The sequence below is a fragment of the Gossypium raimondii genome, chromosome 10 (genome assembly GCF_025698545.1).
Source record: "Gossypium raimondii isolate GPD5lz chromosome 10, ASM2569854v1, whole genome shotgun sequence".
Lineage (NCBI taxonomy): Eukaryota > Viridiplantae > Streptophyta > Magnoliopsida > Malvales > Malvaceae > Gossypium > Gossypium raimondii.
In genome coordinates, this window is record NC_068574.1 from 20,869,722 (window position 1) to 20,891,192 (window position 21,471).

The window sequence follows — 21,471 nt, forward strand, 5'->3', positions numbered from 1 at the left end:
AAGGGAGAAGCAAAGGGTGCACACACATAGCCTGGCAGATGGTCGTGTATGACACATAGCATGGACACACGGGAATGTCTCAGGTCATGTAGCTACTAGGCGTGTTTTTAATGTATTTTGAAGCAACACAATGGCTGGAAAGAACACACACGGGTATAGGACACGGTCGTGTGGCACGTATAGGCTTCACATGACTGTGTCCCCAATTTAACCCCAAAACCCTAATTTTTTTAGCTTTTACTTCTTCCCCCTTTTCTTTTTCTTGCTCCATTTCACTCACACACCTCAAGTGCCCCCTCATTGTTATTCCTTCAATGGTTTGAACTACAACATTATTCGACTGTCCTTATTCCCATTCTTGTCATCGGTCTGAACTAAAGCAACTCGCACCAGCTCCCTCTCCCCATTTGAAAACGTAGCTCCACCATGCGCAACCCCCTTTTTCCATTATTTCATAGCTCTGCCCTCCCCCACCTCTGCACATCGCGCGCACTTCGACGACTTTGATTACTCCTTGACCAAACCGAGCCTGTTCGGATTCCTTTTTCCTTTTTTTATGCCTCCGTCTCTAAGCTTCCCTCCCCTAGAACGTTTGCTCCTCTGATCTGTCCTCTCTTCCACACAACTCTACAAATCACACCAGCACCACCTTTTTTACCAATCATTTGCACCACCACATCGCGCCAACCATCGCGCCTCTGCCGCCCAAAACCCTACCGTTTGGCCCATTTTATTATTATGGTTATTGATGGTTATTAGTCTTAATTATTTTTGTTGATTTTACGATATTTTCTTATTATTGTCTTATTATTGTTACTAGTAATATTATATTTATTTTTGTTTTGATTCTTACATCTATTGTTATTCTGGTTGCAGTTATTCTATTAGATTAGATTTATTTTATTTTATTATTTTGTCACTATGAATTAGTTAGACTTTAGTTTGTGATTCAGATTTCATTGTGAGATTGTTTGCTCATCGAGATATTAGCTTATATTCTATTCTATTTTGTTGAGAGATTCGTATTGATTTATGTTGTTTTATTGCTTGTTGATATTGGGCTTTGATATTTTATTGCATGTACATTATGATGAACACTTGTAAAGGTAAATCTAAAGTTGTCGTAGACTCCAGGCTCAACCTCGTCTACAGGCCTCACCTCTGATGCATGTCATCCATGCCTTCGACTTCCACCAGGTCTGCACGAGGTCCTATATTAGCATTTACAGCAGTGTCCCTTCGGTTTGGGTCAATGTATTTATTGGACGGCCTTAGAGGAGATACAACTGGCCGATAGCGTGTGTGCACTGATCGAGACAGCGCTTTAGGATCAACTCTTTATGATTGTTGAGCCTACATATTTGGAGCTTACTTTAGAGTTTTTCTCTATACTTCATCTACAGTATGCAATGGCGAGTCACAGTGAGCCGTACACTATTTCATTTCGGTTGGGTGACACGATCAGATATATGAGCGTCCCAGACTTTAGCGCGACCCTTGATATATATATCGAGGAATTCATGGACACCTCAGATTTATCTACTCTTCATCGCCATATTCATCATCAACCACATGACTATTAGGCTGTTATAGTATTGACACCAGTACCGTATAACCCGAGCAGGTCGAAGACTACTTCCTTACCTCTTGTGCTTCGATACATTCATGCTCTCCTCGCACATACACTAAAAGGACGTAGAGAGAGTACCGGGGTAGTAGGGACAACCGATGTGTATTTTCTATAGTGTATGGCGACACGACACTTTATAGACGTTGTCTATTTTGTCGCCTTAGCATGCCGCCACCAGACAGATTGTACTAGGCGGGGTTATATCTGCTTGGGCCCTTATGTGACTTGTTCGGCATGACATTTTGGATTGCTCGACACACCAGAGCAGATATCCTCCTTCACCTTGGTTGGCTAGGTGGTCGCGCAAGGATTATTTATTATAGGACATATGAGGATGATTTGAAACTAGGAGGGATGAGGTCATACTCATTGCACCCTACTTCGTCACGACCCTCACGACGAGCCAGATGACTTTCATGATGATGATACGCGTCGACACGAGTAGCCCCGTCGTCCTCCTTCTCTACCGAAGCATACTACTTCCGGGCCCTATGTCTCTTACGATCAGTTTAAGCAGTTCGAGCAGCGATATTTAGAATAGCTGAAGTGCTATGCACAGCAGTAGAATGAGAATATCGATCTTTTTTTTACAATTACACCATGAGAATTTTGCACAATAAAGAGCCCACTTTGATAGTATTAATGCTTAGTTGCAGGGGATGCAGATCTCTTATTCCAATGATGCGTCGCACGACCCCACCGCCTCGCATGATGACGATCACTGATCTATAGTCATTTTAGTCGCTTTATTCATCTTTATTTTTAGTTGTACTTTTATTTTATTTTTGGTTGTTTTATTTTTATTTGTGAGACTTATTTCTTTGATCTTGAACTATGTTGCTATTATTGTTATTATTTTTATGGTTGTTATATTCTAGTTGCCAACTCCCTTTTTAATAATGTTTGTTATTCTTTTTATTTTGCTCAGAAAGCACTTCCTTTAGACTCGCTACATTTCTGATTTTTCCAACTTAGACGAAATCATCCTAATTTAAGGAAGTTTCAGTTCCCTTCCTCCTTATAATATTATGCTTATTCTATTTATAGTTGTTTGTACATTTAGGATAATGTACATCTTAAGTGTGAAGAGGTTGATTGTGCATATTTGTGATAAAATTCCTAAATTATTTGTTATGTGTAAGTAATTTTCTCACACCCCATTAGAGTGAATTTTTGCTATTTGGAATTTTTATTGATGTTGCTTTGGATTAATTTGTGAATTTTTATATATTGGTTGGTGTATACATTAAGACACGAGAGAGTCAAGCATGACAAGCTGTTTTCAGAATTAAATATGTTAGGTTGTCTCCTTGAATTGGATTATTATCTTGAAATTTTGAAATTGCAGGTTTGACTTCAAAACCTTTTTTTTTGTGAGCTTTTGAGCCTATAGAGCATACATTTTTCATGCTCATTTCACTTTTGGTTATGTGTATGTCAATTTGATTTGTTATTCTAGAACTTGCTATGATTATGAATGTTGAGACCACATTGTTGATTCGATATACTAAAATGATAGAGGCACTTAGGTTTAACCCATTTTACCTTTAAAAAACTGACCTGCTAAATTAACCCCTAGTGAACTGTAATAGCTTGAATTTTCAGTGATGTCGGAATACTTATTCGAGATCACTAAATCTGAAAAATGAGTAGAAACTATTATTAATTTAGTGAGTATAAGTTAAATGTGAAGTTAGGAAAATTTTTGAAATAGTGAATAGTGTACTAGGAATAAATATTAAAATAATTAGAATCAAAAAATGAGGTATCGAAACCTCAAACTCATAAATCGAGCCATAAATATTTTTAGAAACATTTATAGAGTGTCAATGAGTTGGTATTAGAGTTTCGTTAGAAAATTTTAACGTTTGGATAGTCAATTAACTAAAAAGGACTAAATTGAAAATAGTGTAAATTTGTTAAATTGTGATTAAATAGCTTAAGTGACTAATGAGGAGGGATTTCAAAGGCAATTAGACCCAAATTATATTGGTTGGACGGTTGGGTACGAAAAATCAGAAAGAAAGTAAGGAGAAACAAGGGCAAAATTAGAAACTTGACAAATTAAATATATAAAACAAAGACAAAAGTGAAAAATCTAGAGATCTCTTCACAATTTATCAGAAAAAACGCCATAGGAGGTCTGAAACAACCTGGTTTTCATATATTTGACTCATGTAAGTTTAATTCTTGATTATTTCTTCTAATTTTGAGATTTTGATACTTTTACAATTAGGTCCAACTAATTATTTTATTAGTTTTTGATTTCATGTCTGATTTTGAAAGTTACCATTGATAAGTGCTGGATTTTTATAATGAATAAACATGGAATTAAAGCTTTAATTTTGTTATATGATGATTTTATTAAGTAATTTTGATAGAAATTGATTTTAGGGACCTAATTGTGAAAAAGTTGGGAATTAAGGTTTGGTGTTGCGGTTTTGAATATGAAAGGCTATGTAGTAGTCTAAAATAGTTGGAAAAGGTGTTAATTGATAAAAATTAGATCAATTGAGAGGTTAATTGAGTAGGGCCAAATTGTAAAAACTATAAAGTTTAGGGTAAAAGTGTAATTTCAAAAATTAAAGGGCATAAATTGTGAAATGAATTAGAATAGAATTAGATGCTGATAAATGAATAAATTTTCATTTTAGATCGAGAACCCGAAGCAAGTCGAGGAAAAGAAAAAGTAGTTGATTAGTCCCTGAACTTTTACAAATTCAGCAAATCGACCCAGGTAAGTTCATATGGCTGAAATTTAATGATTAAATCTTAATTTCATGAATTATATAATGTATGATGAAATATATATTTATTGTTGAAATGAGAATAAAATAAAAATGCGAAAATTGAATAAATGATCAAATTGAGCGATCGCCGGATTTGAGTACTTTTGATCAAGTGACAAAGTGATAAGTGGTAACTTTAGCTACACTTATCTGATCAAGTGACAAAGTGATAAGTGGTAGCTTTAGTTACACTTATCTGATCAAGTGACAAAGTGAAAAGTGGTAGCCTAGCTACACTTATCTGATCAGGGACAAGTGATAAGTGATCATATGTAAGACCATAGTTAAACTATGGCAAAGTGGAAGTGAAGTACTCAATTTTCCGTAACCGTTCCTTAATTTTGATCAAGGATGGTAAGTGACAAATGGGTCCAAAGGAATTATGGTAAAAGAATAAGTAGTAGTGAGTTTATACCAAGGAACTCACCAAAGATTGTGGTTGACAGGTAAATTTAGTAATAGTGTATAATGTATAAGTGTATAAATGTTTGGTAAGGTTTATGTTTTGTGCCTATGAACTTACTAAGCTTTCTATAAGCTTACTTGTGTGTGTTCATTGTTTCATGTAGATTGACGTATTTATACATTCGGAGGATCGGATCTACATCAAGAATCACACTATCCAGATTTACTCCGGTAGATTTTATTAAACAACTTTTTGGATTTATATGGCATGTATAGGGAATTGAAGTAAAAAGTAATAGAATGAATGATTAAGTATGCAAAATAAATTTGAATGTGATGGTTGTGTTAGACATTGAAATATACATGTTTTTAGTTTGAAATGGTTAATTGGTTGAACTTCATTAGTATTCAAATGAAGTAGTTGAAATACTGGAATTGGTTGTGATTTGAAATTTGCAGGGAATGTTAGATAATTATAAAGGGGTTATATTGAATTTTTAAAAAAAAATTGCAATGAAACAGTTTTTGGACAGTAGCATTGATGTAACTTTGAAAAACCACCAAAAATGGTGGAAATTGAATTAGAAGTTGAGTGAGATATGAAATTAAATCTGAATGCATCTACTTTCACATGAAAGAAATAGAGTAAGAAAAAGAGTTATATATTTTTAGATATTTTAATTTTAGTGAGAGAGGGTAAGAATAGTTTCTGAGGTCCCCTGTTCTGACTTTAGAAATTCATTAAAAATTGTACAGAAGGAATTATGAGTTATAATTTATATGTATAGATTCATTTAATGAGTATATTTTCAGTAGAAATAAGTGGAAGCACCATATAAAGTCTGTGCAAAGAGAAAATTTAATTTTAGTGACAAGAGGTCAGAAAGTCAGTCACTGAAACAGGAGAGACTTTAACTAATAAAATGTATTAATTGGCTGAACCAAAAATTCTGAAAATTTTATGGTAAAAATATATATGAGTCTAGTTTCAGGTAAAATTTACGGATCTAAATTTTGAGTTCCGTAGCTTGAGTTTTAATTAATTTAGTGACTGCTGTGCAGGTGGACAGTATTATTAGGAACAGTGAAGTAACTTTTAAAAGTAAATTTTTATGCCTTGAACTTTTAAATTAAGTCAAGTAACGCCTCATGCTCTACTCCGGCAACGGTCTCGGGTAAGGAGTGTTACATGAACCCCATTGATCCTAACACCATTTTATTGATTAACTCGTAATATTAACCCATGGCCCATACGTTTGTTCTATATTTATCCTTTTTATTTACTCTATTTTTGTCGAGATTTGATTTGGTTAGTTGCCTAACTATGTTCCCTTATTGAAGTTGCTAAATTTTATTTTGTTTCAAAAAAATCAAAAAAATGAAAAAAAAATATATTTGTTTGAGCTAGAATCGTTAGTTTCAAATGCTATTGAAAAGCTCATGTTTGTTCTTTATCATTTGTGTTGATGCACTTTTTTCAATTCAGGAACTAATTATTTTTCTAGTTTGGTAACTTGTAAACTTGATTTTGATTTTAACCAACTTTTCTGATGTTTTCCATACCCTTAACCTAAGCCCCGTTACAACCTTTAAAAGACCTCTTGATTGGTGTGTCACCTCATTTTATAGTGGTGGAGATTTGATTTTCAAGCAAGCTTATGGTAATGACATTTCTTGTTCGACTATTGAGTGCATATTGCTTGAACCTTAAACACTTTAAGTGCTTTGACTGAATCTTCAGTGAGGATGTCAATGATTGTTGATATTGAATTTAAGGTAGTTGTTTAGATAAGGGGAGACACCTACATTTTTGTGCTTAAAAAATTTAGCTTAGATTGCCTAGATCTTTAGTCTCTTTTGGTTGAATTTCCAATGCATGATTGTTTGCAAATTATTGTGGGACATTATTGATGAAAATGAAAAATTGAGAAAGTTAATTTGAATGTGGGTTGAGGATTTTTCTTGAGGATAAGAAAATGCTTAAGTGTGGGGATATTTGATAAGTGCTAAAAGTAACATGTTTTAATCTCATTCTTAATGTGTTTTTGGATGATTATTCAATGGAAAATGATGAATTTTATGCTCTTAATCTTTTAAATTTATGTTTCTATACTTAGGAGAGCATTTGGGAGCAAAAAGAGTGAAAAACGAGCAAAAATCAGAAGAATTGCACAAGGTACAGGGAACAAACGGGCATGTGTTAGGTCGTGTCGATTTCGCAATATGGACTCCAAAAAACACAGAAAACGTAATTTTTAGGTTTTTCAGGCATTCTAAGGCGTATAAATACCAAATATAAGAACAAGAAAAAAATTCGTCATAGAATATTGAAGAAAACAACTAAGAAAACACCATTGAATCCATCTTTCAAGTAGATTTCCATCAATATTAAAGATTTCTTTTTAATCTCTTTGGATTTTATTATGAGTTTTTTTATGTCTTCGGTAATACTATCTTTAAGATGTTTTTATTTGCTATTATGAACTAATTTTCTAAATATCTATGGAGATGAACCCTATGATGAATTTTGTCATTTGATTTCTGTTTTACGCAATAAATACTTAGATCTTATTATTAATTGTGTGTGCTTGATTCTAATTTAATATTTCCGGGATATTAATTCTTGTTTGATGTGCTTAAATTGAAGGAGGAATAGACCCTATTTAATAGTAGATCTAGCATAATTGAGTGGAGTTGCATGCAATCCTAGAAATAGGACAACATAAATCTACCGGATTAAGTCAAATCTAATAGGTGGGATCTATAGATCGAATTAATATGACAATAGGGGTTTTAATTAGAAAGAAATTTCAATTAATCAACCTAGAGTCAGTTGTTTTTATGCTTGAATAGAGGTATTAGCATAATTTAGGGATTTCTACGGATCAAGATACTAAGTAAATAAATTGTTTAATTCAAATTGATAATGATAGATGAAATCTAAAAGGATTCTTTCCTGAGTATTGCCTCGCTTCTTGGTTTTTATTCGCTTGCTTTCTTGCTTTGTTCTTTGTCTTATTTTTAAGTTTATTAATTTAGTTAATTTTAATTTTAAACAATCACTCTAATTTGTCGGTTAAATAATAGGAAGACAGTAATTACAAGTACTTTTAGTCCTTGTGGAAACGATATATGTGTTCACCGTAACTATAGTATTAATTGATAGGTGCACTTGCCTTAGTCATATTTTTATTTAGTTTCGATTGCATTACTTGGTTTTGGGTATGATTCTCAACTGATGACTACAAAGTTGTAAGATATGTTACTTGGTATATTGAAGATGGAACCCGCATTATGGCTGATTATGAACATATGCACCGAATTGAGTTATATCTCTTAAAAGTAATCCATGGAAGAGAATTTCAGCTCCTGAGTATTGTCTGAATTATTCTCATTTGCTTAATAATTACATAAATGGGTTCTATTATTGGCGAGCAAAAGGGTTTACTTCCAGTGACCGTATTCTTTCCTTTGATATGGTTAACGAAAAGTTTTCGTCTCTGCCATTGCCTCTAGTGCCAAAATCTAGTCAGCTTTACTTTTTATCACAATATCATTTCCACCTTTTGGACATTAGTGGATTGATTGGTGCTATTGTTTACCCGAAGAAAGGAACCCACAAGTCTTTTGATGTATGGTTATGAATGGATGATGGACTAAATAATTCAGTATTGGATCTATTTCCGGAGTTGAGAGGCCATTGGGGTTTTTTTAAAAATGGGGAACTGTTTCTTGAGACCTCGGATAATGAACTCTTGTTGTTTGACCCTTCCACAGGAGAGCTTAAAAATCTTGGTATCCATCCTAATAAAGGACCAGTTCATATTCTTACTTATGTCGAGAGCTTGGTTCCAATCAGTGAAAGATCAGAGGAGGAGGAAGCTATAATACGTCTACCACCTGGAGATACAACAAATCGGTATTATGGATAGGGAAGTGCAACAAAGGGGGTATGGATTCTTAGGGTTTGTTCTCTTGATAGGTCTCCAATAATGCATGCCATTATTGTTTGTAAATCTGGAGAAATGTGTTGGTTTAATGAATTTACAAGATTGCGGCACAGATAATCAATTAGTTCTTACTTGTACGATTTGGCTTGTAGTTGTGTTAACCGAACAGAATCGTTATTGACACTACTCTTAAGGGAATTTAAAGAGATAAAAGGGTGGCTATAATTTATCCTTGGAAGTGCCTTCTTCAATTATTTTCCTTTGTGGAATGTTTGGGATTCTTTCTTTGGTGTGCTTTCTTATAATGTTTGATTTTGCATGTGTACAATTTCAGAAGATGGATTTCATTCCTGAAGAAGAGATGTGCACAAGTGTGGTTAACAAATTAATGCTCATTGAATTGAAGTGATAGTCTTTGTGTTTGTATATTTTACTGCTCTCTGTGAACTTTCAGACTTGTTTGAGTTGATTTTCATTTTAAAAGTTAAAAATTCGATTCTTCTACTTTTTTTAATTTAAAAATGTTAGTTCAATCATTATCGTTGTTAATTATTTATAAAAAAAGTAATTAAATATAATATTAACCCATTAAATTACTTAAAATTAAAACACAAAAACATCACAATCTTACTCTAAGTCTTCAAAAGTGATGATAGCTTCTCTATAAACCCTAAGAAAATAACAAAAATTGGTTAAAGATATTCTTCTTTGGTTTCCCATTCGTAAGTAATCATTTTGCCTCATCATAAGAATTGATTAATTTTGCATGTAAGAAAGGTTGACTTAACATGATAATATATTTTTAATGAGCCTCATTTCTCTGTATATATACCCAGAAAAAACCCACTCTAAAAGATTATCAAATTAGGAGAAAGAGTCATTGTCTCCACACATTTTAATCTTAAAAACTTCACGTGTCTCCACACTCCACGGTTCATACAACAACATAAATATAACTAAAACTAAAACAATCATAAATATTAATTAAAATTCTTAAATAATATATTAAATAAATTATTTGAAGCTTAATGAAATCGTCTGATTTTTAATTTCACCTTGATAATTTAAATTCAATTATTATTATTATTATTATTATTATTATTATTGAAATTAATAAAAAATATCGATTAATATTTTGTTACATTATTTCATCAAAGTTCTTATTAATTTGAAATTCTCATAAATAAATATTTACATTAAATTAAATATTAAATATTTTTATTTTAAGCTTACATATTAAATATTAAATTCTTCTTTGCCTCCCAAGTGAATTTTACGTTGATCCATTTTTTTATTTTGATTAAAATTTTATAAAATATAAATTAATTTTTGGGTCTTATTATTTCATTAAAGTTCTTATTAATGTAATTTTTCTAATAAGTAGTTATATTATTTTACAATATTAAGTAATTAAAAATAAATTCTTCTTTGTTTCTCAAGTGGATTTTAAGCCGTTAAATTTTCTATTTAATTATTTTAATTTTAATTTTTATTGAGGCTAAATTAAATTAAAATTATTATTTAATTAAATATATATTAAATAAATTGTTTGAAACTTAATGAAATCGTGCACATATTATCTTCATAACTATGCTCGTTTTTTATAAAGACAAGAAAATCAAAAGAGTATTATCTTCTTGAAAATATTAGATTGGTGATTGGAATGTTTGGTTTTCATGTTGTAATAGCTTTTGTGATAATTGTATTGTTTAACTAAAACTACTATTCTGTTGCTTTTAAATAGAATAGTTTGATGAAGCAAAAAAAAAATTATCTTCTCGAAAAATTGATAAATTTATTTTAACTTTTTGTTAGGACATTATTATGGGATATTATCTTTTAAAAATATATAAATATATTATATATTATTTTATATCTTTTAGGCATATATTTAGGAATATATTATATATCTTTCATATTCCTACATGACTATTGTTGTATAAATATTATGTATACTCTTGATGTCTATCAATAAAACTGAAAGGGATTACTCTATTCTTGTCATGGTATTTGAGCTTAGTGTTTAACACAAATTCTTTTTCATCGCTCACAATGACTAGCGGCAGTTTTACTTCTCCACCACCACCATCACTAAGGGGGCGACATTTCCTAGTTTTACTGTTGAGTAATGATAGTCTTTTCTGATGGTGTTCGGTAATACACAATCCACTACCAATTTGAATGTTAAATCCAAGAATAATTGGATTATTGATACATAGTGTTCAAATCATGTTACGGATGATCTTATGTGTTTGACAAATGTTAGAGAAGTTGTAGCATGTTCCATAAGACTCCCTGATGGCCAAACAGTGGTGGCTACCCAAGAAGGAATGATTAAATTGACAAGAAAAATTCACTTAAAACATGTTCTTTACGTTCCTAAATTAAACTGCAATTTAATTTCGATTTCACAATTGAATGATGATATGAATTGTTTTGTCCAATTTTCTACTAACATATTGATAAATGATAAAAACTAATATATTTTAATCTCATTCTTAATGCATTTTTGGATGATTATTTATGCAAATTGGTAAATTTGATGCTCCTAATCCCTTTAATTGATGTTATTACACTTAGGCGAGCATTTGGGAGCAAAAGGAGCGAAAATAAGAGAAAAAGAGCAGATTTTAGGAGCCACACAGGCTGGGCACACGCCCTTTCTTTTCTTTTGTTTTGTCTTCTTCCCCAACTATCCCCAACCTAGCCGCCGCTTGCTTAAATCATTCCCCCATTCCGGCCATCGTCATCATCGCACGTCTGACCGTCGCACATCTATCCCCTTCCCTTTCCCTCGTGACTTCCCCTCTCTTTCCCCATAGAATCCCACGCCTTCTTCCCCCTTCTTTTTCTTCTTCTTCCTTCCCACTCTCCTCCTCTTTCCCCTAACCGTCCCTCATAGCCCCCACCTACACACACCAACCTCACCCCATTTCTCCTGTCATCCACCACGCGCACCATCCCCGCGACTAGTCCCTACCCGGCGCTCATCTCTTCCCCTTTTCCCTTACCCCCTCCTCTTCTAAGATGCACCACCATGAGCCCCCCTTCCGCGCTAACCGCCGCCCGTCAACTTTGACCACTGTCTCACCATTGGTCCTCCCTATTTACCATATTTTTATTCATTTATTTATTATTTAATTATTTTTTTAATTTATTTATTAATTTCCTTATTTTTTTCTTCTACTTATTTTAATTTATTTTTTTCCATTTAGTAATTTTATAATTATTTTTTTATTATTATTATTTTGCATGATACTTTAGTTTTATGTTCTTTTCTTCTTATTATTATTAATATTACTCTTTTATTTTTCTTATGTTGATAATGTCTTTTTTATTCTTATCCTTATTTTTATTGGTTGTTTCATCTTGCTTCATTTATTTTCATCATCTTATTATTATTATTCTTTACTCTTAGTTTACTTAGTTTAGTTATTTTTATTATCATTTGTCTTCTTTGATTTTTAACTTAGTATTATTATTAACCTTCCTTGAGTTTATTCTTATTATTTTTTTAATTTTGTTTTTCTTTTATGTAGTTTGCATTCTTAGTAGATTTAGTACCTAATTTTTGCATGCTTAGGTATCAGTGCATATTGTTTTAGGATTAGATTTTCTATTTAGGAAGATTGCATTTTGATGAGAGAATTTGCTAGTCCCGTATTTTAATTGCACATTAATTTGTCAGCCCCTTTGCTTGTTTAATTGGTGCTATTAATGTTATTGTTTTTTCTAATATTAGGTTATTCTATTTTCTTGCAAGGACATAATGATGAACACATGCAGTAAATTTAAGGTCGCCGTCCCCGCTTCAAAAAAGCGGAAGACTCCTAGCGTGACCTCCTCTTCCGGAGCTTTCGCCAATGCTCGCCATACATTCTTACGATTACTACAAGGTTCCTAGGAGGACCTATTTCAACAGCTCCAAAAAAGGTCATTCGGCTTAGGCTGTTGCATTGATTGGGCTGCTTTGGAACGGGTCTAGTTAGTTGATCGAGTCCATGCCATCATTGCTATAGCTCTATGAGACAGGTTCTTTTCCATTATCGAGCCCACCTACTTGGAGCTGACTTTGGAGTTTTGTTCGACATTTCTCCTACAACAGGTGATGACAACCCATGATGAGCTGAGCACCATTACTTTCCGACTCGGTGGTATGGCACGACATATGAGTGTCCCAGAGTTCGGAGTTGCATTGAGACTTTTCGCTGCATAATTCATAAGTATCGAAAGGTTCCTTCGATTATACCAGCACATCCAATACTTGCCATCTCTTTGCTGGGTAGATCTTACGGCAAGCATAATGCCTTATGACCTGAGTCAGTCGAAGGTGACTTCACTACTTCCGGCTTTAAGATATATTCATGTCATTTTGGCTCACACGTTGACCAGACAGAAGGAGAGCACCGAAGTCGTCGGTACCACCGATGCTTATATTCTATAGAGTATGGCCACAGGGTGTATTTTCGATTTAGCCTACTTCATCGCTCTCGTCTTTTGCCATCAAACAGAGCGTAGTAGGAAGGGTCTTATCTGTTTAGGCCTTTATGTGACTCGACTCACACGTTACTTCAGTCTCCTCAACACACCTAAACAGTCCTCCTCACTTACACTAGTAGGACAGATGTCCCCGTAGGGATTATCGAGCATGATTCAGTTGAGGATGATCGAGCGACTGCATGGAGTGGATCCTCCTCAATATCGATTATTTCATTCTACTCTTCAGGATGAACGTGAGAACTTTGTTGATGGTGTCCCTGTCCACCACGAGTTTTCACCTTTGAGTCACTGCACTGCTTCTTTTGCTGCTACCTTAGAGGACCTTTCCAAGCAGTTCACTTGATTCAAGCAGCACTGCTTTGGGCGATTCGACAGTATCGATACGACGTTGCAATAGATTTGTTAGTACATCCACATATCCTTTTCAGCATCGACGACTCACAATATCGATGCCTCTGACGATGGGGATCATTGAGTTTATTTCTTTTATTTTTATTTTTATTTTTATTTTTATTTTTATTTTTATTTTTATTTTTATTTTTATTTTTATTTTTATTTTTATTTTTAGTTAATTTATTTTTATGTTCCTAAACTTCTTTCATTTATTTTCTTTTGAACTATATTTTTAATCTTTAGGTTGTTTCTAATTGAGTTGTAACCTCTTAATATTCTTCACTATTTGCATTTATTTTCTTATTAGTTTGCATTGAATCATGCACTTCACTTTCAATTGCCTATAATTTCAGTTTTCACCATTCTGGCAATTTTATCCATATTTAGGGCAGTTTCAAGTTTCTCCCTCTCTTATGGTATTCTGCTAATTCTATGTTTATATGTCTTTGTACATTGAGGACAATGTAGATCTTAAGTGTGGGGAGGTTATTTATATAATTATTAGAAAATCCCTGAATTTTTTATGTTTAAGTAATTTTCTCATACGACTATTAGAGTGAACTTTTGTCGATTTGAATTTTTTATTGATGTTGATTTGGATTAATTTGTAGGTATTTGTGCATTGGTTGATTTAAACTTTAAGACATGAGAGAATCAAGCATGATAAGTTATTTTTCAAATATTAAAATTTTTTAGGTTGTTTCCCTAAATTGAGGTATTATCTTGAAGTTTTAAATTTGCAAGTTTGACATCAAAACCATAATTTTTTTTGTGAGATTTTGAGCCTTTAGAGCATACATTTTTCATGTTCATTCTATCATGTTCATTCTATTATTGATTATGAGTGTGTCAACTTGATTTGTTATTCTAGAACTTGCTTCGATTATGCATGTCGAGACCACACCTTTGATTTGATATATTGAGATGACAAAGACACTTAGGTTTTAACCCACTTATCCCATAAAAAGCCTACCTTTTTAATTAACCCTTAGTGAATCCTATTGAACCTAACACACCTTTTCTTGATTGACCCGTTAATGTTAACCCATAATCCACTTTCTTCGTTGTGATTCTTTCCTGTTTTATTAACTCTCTTTTTGTTGAGATTCGATTTGTTTAGTTGTCTAACTATGCTCTTTTGTTTGATTTGCTGAATTATTTTTGATTGTTCTAGATAGAAAAGAAAAGAAAAGAAAAGAATCAAAAAAAATATTTATTTATCGATTATTATTTAGTTCTATATTGATTGAGCTTGAACAGTTAAATTCATATTTTGAGAAAAAGCTCATTTTTATTCTTGAATAGTTATTGATTGATGCAATTGTTTTTAATTTAACATTTGTTTATTTTTTTCTAATTTGGTAATTATCAACTCAATCTCGATTATAACCAACGTTTCTGGCCTTTTTTCACACCCTTAACCTAAGCCCCATTACAACCTCTTAAAGACATTTTCATTAGTGTGTCATATCATTTTATAGTGGTGGAGATTTGATTTTTTTCAAGCAAGCTTATTGTAATGACATTTCTTGTTCGATTGTTGAGTGCTTATTCTTAAACCTTAAACACTTTGAGTGATTTGAATTAATCTTTAGTGAGGAAGTCAATTCTTGTAGATTTTGAATTAAAGGTGATTGCTTAGATAAGGGAAGATATCTATGCTTTCATGCTTTAAAAATCTTGAGTTGGATTGTTTGAATCTTTAGTGCCCTTTTAGTTGAATTGTCAATGCATGATTATTTGCGAGTTATTTTGAAACATTATTAATGAGAATTATAAGTTGAGAAGGATTATTTTTAATGTGAGTTAAGGATTTTGCTTGAGGACAAGCAAATACTTAAGTGTAGGGATATTTGATAAGTGATAAAACTAACATATTTTAATCTCATTCTTAATGCATTTTTGGATTATTATTTATGCAAATTGGTGAATTTGATGCTCATAATCCCTATAATTCATGTTCTAACATGTAGGTGAGAATTTGGGAGAAAAAGGAGTAAAAATCAGAGAAAAAAGTAGATTTTAGGAGCCACACGGGCTAGGCACACGCCCGTGTGAAACACGCAGGCTAGACACATGCCCATGTGCCAACCAGTTTCAATTTCGCACCTTGCTTCCCAAACACTCGAAAAAACACAATTTTTAGGTTTTCTGAGCATTCTAAAGTCTATAAATACTAAGTAGAAGAAGAGATAGTGGAGCCATTAAAGAAGATCGAAGAAAACACTCAAGGAACACCATTGGAGCCACTTTTAAAGCATATTTCCCTCAAGATCGAAGACCTCCTTTTAATTTCTTCTAAAGTTTTTATGATTTTCTTTGTTTTTTGTGGTTTTTCTGACTTTGAGATGTTTTATTTCAGAATTATGAACTAATTCCCTAGATACCTTGGGAGGATGAAACCTATGACGAATCCTATTATTTAATTTCTGTTTTACGTGATAAATACTTGATTCTTGTTCTCAATTATGTGTGCTTATTTCCTGTTTTAATATTTTTGGAATATTAATTCATGTTTACTGTGCTTAATTCAATGGAGCAAAAGTCCCAATTTAAGAGTAAATCTAGCATAATTGAGTGGAGTTGCATGCAATCCTAGAAATAGGACGACATAAATCTATCGGATTAGAGTCAAATCTAATGGGGGAATCCATAGATCGAGTTAATGCGACAATGGGGGTTTTAATTAGAACAAGATTTTAATTAATCAACCTAGAGTCAGTTGCTTCTACTCTCGAAAGATATATTAACATAATTTAGGGATTTTTACGGATCAAGACACCAAGTGCATAAATCGTTTAAATCATAGTAATAATAAAATGAGTCTACGTGGATTCTTTCCTGGGTATTGTCTCTCTTATTGGTTAATAAGAAAACGGTGATTACTAATACTTTTAGTCCTCGTGGATACAATATCTCTACTCACCGTAGCTATACTATTGTTCGATAGGTGCACTTACCTTTGTTGTAAATTTTAGTTAGTACAGAAAACACACATCACATATATACTATTTAGGACCTTAATTGGAGGGAGCTGATTGGAGCGGGTAAGAGACATGTTTAACTTTACTACTTTTGACAGGTATCGACGATCAATGTGGTTTCAATTGAAGCTTCATTCTCTTTGGAACTTTGTCATAGAAGATTGGGTCACCCTTTTGGGAAAATAGTGAATTTACTTCCTATGTTAGTAACTCTAGAGATCATTTGAATAAAGCATGTGAAATTTTTCATTGTGCTAAGTAAATTAGAAATAGATTTCAAATAGTGAACAGAAAGTCACTCATATTTTTAAGTTAGTTCATTGTGATTTATGGGATTTTCATGGCACTCATTCATCTTTGATCTCATTATTATTTTTACATTGATTGATGACTTCTTCTGTGTTATTTGGGTATATCTATTGGTTAATAAGAAGGAGATTTTCAAGATTTTCATGTCATTTATTGCTATGATTGATCATCAAATTTCTCAACAGATAAAGTTTGTTGGAAGTGATAATGAGACAGAATTTAATTTTCTCTAGGATTATTTTCTTACAAATGACATTATTTTTCAAACATCTTGTGTTGGTACTCCTCATCAAAATGGGAGAGTGGAGAAGAAACATCAGCATATTTTAAATGTGGTTCATGCTTTACATTTCAAGGAAATATGTCTATATTTTTTTGGGGTAAGTGTGTTTTGGAAACTTCTCATCTTATCAATTGAACTCCTTCACTTGTTCTTCATGGTAAAACACCTTATAAAATGTTGTTTGGTAGACCTCCTTTTGCTTGATGATCTTCATGTGTTTGGTTGCTTATATTTTTTCTCATAGTCAACGTTTGGAGTCAAAAGCATATTTTTGTTGAGTATCTTTTTGTCAAAAAGGGTTGTCAAAAAGTATAGAAGAAAGTGGGTTTTTCAATTGATGATTAACCTAATTCAAATTGAAGAGAGGGAGTTTTGAAGATACACACTTTCCAGTTTAGTTTTACTATCTTTTATGTGGTGTCACTTCTACATAAAAATAGTTTTTTGGAGTGTTCAAGACTTGGAGGTTCCATTAAGAGTGCATATTCATATTCACATTCATTTTATCCAAGAAACCAAGTTATAGTCTGATTATGGTTTTTTGGGGCTCTATCTACTTCCATTGGTTGCTCAATGGTTTTTCTATGATTTAATTGATGATTGGTTTCAATAGGTTGAACAAATTTGTAATCAGTTTTCTAAAGAGATTATCATAATTTGGGTGATGTCTTAGTTTCAAGGAGTATTCATGAGTTGTGGATTTGTTATTTGTGAGTATGGTGATTAGAAGTGACTTTTTATTGTTTTAGTGGTGCTTGGTTAGTTTTTGAATTTGTTGAAGGGATTTTCATTTTTTGTCAATATGGGATGATGTCCTAATTTCAAGGAGTTTTCATAAATTATGGATGGTTTCATTATACTTGATATGAGAGGTTGTTTAAATCATATTTTAACTTTTTGTCATGGTTGTATTTTCTGTTTATCAAAAACCATGTTTAATACTATCAAGTTAGTGATATCGATCGATTGGGTCTTAACTCGATTGGTATGAGCATTGTTCTAATGCAGAAGGATGTGTGTTTAAATTCAGTGAAGCGTGTTATCCTCCTATTTATGGGTTGGGTTGGGTTGGGGAGTGGCTATGAATAATTCTAAATGTTGTGTTATAAAGAGCAGATATAATCAAAACATATAATTGAATTGTTAAAAAAAGGTTTAGTGGTCATCAAATTAAGTGTTATTTTTGTATTTTTCAACTATTGTTTAATAATATTTTGATGAATTTTGATTTAGTTATTTGCTCTTGAGGATTACTATGTAATTTATGGTATCCTCTTTTATATCCCTATTCTTGAAGTCCTTTTATTCATATTTTTTAGTTTAGTAAAAATAAAAGACAAGCCCTGCATAGTTGGGTTACATTCCTAGTACATTAGATGACCAATAATTTGAGATTTTAATTGGTTAAAATATGATGTTAGTTCTTGAATTTTTTCAAAATTTGTAATTTAATCCATGTACTAAAAAATTAAAATTAAGTCCTCATATTTATTTATTTAAAATCTCAGTCCAATCATTAAAATCTTAAGCATTTTCTGTCAAAATTTGTCAACTTAGAATTTTGATTAGGCTGTCTTTATATGACATGGCATATGATTGATTTTAAATAAACATGTTAAATTGATAGTGTCGAAACCATTTTTTGAAAAAAACAAAAATTTTAGGTTGTCGACTTTAAAAAATGAAAATTGGGAGTCGCCACCAATCTTTTATTAAGGTGTGATTGGGTCACCTAAAAATGACTTTGGTCTACAAATTTTAGAAAAACGGGTCCGGGAGTCGGTTACGTATGAGGAAGGATTAGCACCCTCATTACGCCCAAAAATTGGTACCTAGTTAATTAATTAATGTCTTAATGTCGAAAATTTGAAAATTGTAATCCTTAGCAAAAACTTAAAACGTTACGTATTAAGACCCTTATCATTTCAGAGAAATAAAATACCACACCCAATACGTTAGGCAAGACATTCTAATTTTCCCCAAAAATGAATTAGGGCAAAATACTAGTGCAATAAAAAATGTAAAAGAATATCCATTTATTCAAGATTTAAGAAATCGCGGCCCAATACGTTAGGGCACAATTCCTCTAAGATCCCAAACTCGGAATATTTCATTTTTTATTTTTTTTAAAAATATTCATTTCGAGAAATCAATGCGTCACATCCAATACGTTAAGACACAACGTGTTGAATTCCCAATAATGAGTTCTTATTTTTTTTTGATTAAAGAGAAATCCTCGATTGTTAGATTTTCAAAAAAATCGGAACCCAATACGTTAGGGCTCAATTTCCTTGAGAAATCCTAAATACGAGTATTACCTCTATTTTGAAGCGTTTTATTTTAAAATCAAATAAGAGATAGGGTAATGTTATGTTGAATATGTGAATGAATGCCCTTTAAACAAATATCAATAATAAATACAACAATTTCATAGAAATAATATGAATAAACAAATAAATAAACAAAATAATGACGTGCAAAATATCAAATAAATAGGCAAGATAATAATAAAAATATGCAAACATAAATTAATAAGCGAATAAAAAAATATACTGTACACATAAAAAATACATAAGTTTTAAACAATTAATATAATATTAAAATTAATTAAATAAATTAAACATGTGTATATAAAATATAAGTATCTGAAAAAAAACATAAATACATGCTTAAATATACATATAAAAATAATAATAATAATAATAATAATTGCATATGAGAATTATAAAATAAAAATTAAAAGAATACAATTGCATTATCAAAAATATTGATTTTTAAAGAAAATATGAAAATGGAGTAAATTGGATCGCCAGTAAAGATCCGGGGTAAATTCGCAAATAAATAAAGTCTGGAGGACTTAATTGAACACTCGAATTACATAGAGGGGCTGGAAGGGTAATTTTCCCTTCTCCTCTAAACGACGCCGTTCAAATTAGACCAAATTGAAATAAAAATAAATAAAAGGGTAAATTAAAAAAACTTAATTGCAAAAACATTAAAAGGCGGAGGGGCTAAATAAAATAAATAAAATTCGCAGTGGTATCACCTTTTCCCATTTTTTAAAATCGTAAATAAGTAAAAAATAATCAAAAGAGAAAAAATAGTAAGCCACCTATAAAAAACTGCCAATCGTTCTCTTTTTTTATTCCTCCTCTTTTTTTTTTCAATTTACAATGAAGGGAGAGGCCTCTATTTATAGTTGAGCCTCCCCAAATCCAACGGTACAGATCAATTACATCAACGGCTGAGATTAAAGGGTATCTACAAATTAAATGTCTAAGATTACAAAATCATATCTTCTAAGATTGCATATCATATCTAAGATTATATATCATATCTAAGATTGCATATCATATCTAAGATTATATATTATATCTAAGATTGCATATCATATCTAAGATTGCATATCCCTGAAGATTATGTTTCCATAAGCTTGTAGATGGACCTTCAACCTTTTCAAGTAATGGACAATACCGATCGGGCCAAATGATATTATTTTGGGTTTTTTTTTTGTGAGCCCGGGCTAAAATTGGGTATTACAGATAGATTTTGACAGAAAATACAATAGCGATAATGAATAGACTAAGATTCTTAAATTAAAAAAGTAGGAAGATTGAATTTTTAACTTTTAAAATAGAAGTGTAAAATCTCAAATTATATAAATAAAGGACTAACAACATATTTTAACCTTTTTAATTTACTCTGAATTTAATATATGCATTTTTATACAGATATGGCCATTCTTGTGCTAATCTTACCCAGGATAAGCTCTTGGGTTTTGAGAATTACCAGAGGGCTCGGCCATGCCGGGCCATCATTGTAGTCCAACAACATTGACTGTAGTTCAACTTTAAGTTAAATTTAGTTATTAGTCCTTATACTTTACAAATGTTGTGGATTTAGTCACTATAATTTAATTTGGTCATTTTTAACCCTTTTACTTTTCAAATTTAAAAATTTCAGTCCTCATCAAATGATAACTGTTAAATTTATTAAGTTATGTTATTTCCAAAATATGATGTGACAAACATATTATCTTATGCATAATGCTATGTCAAATAGTTATTTCCATATATTATTCACTAAAAATATAATTAATGAATTAATGAATGTATTTTATGTAAAGATTGAAATTTCAAATTTTAAAAAGTATAGAGACTTAAAATTATCAAATTTGAGAATATGGACTAAATATATAAATGTATACATAGTACATGACTAGCAATTG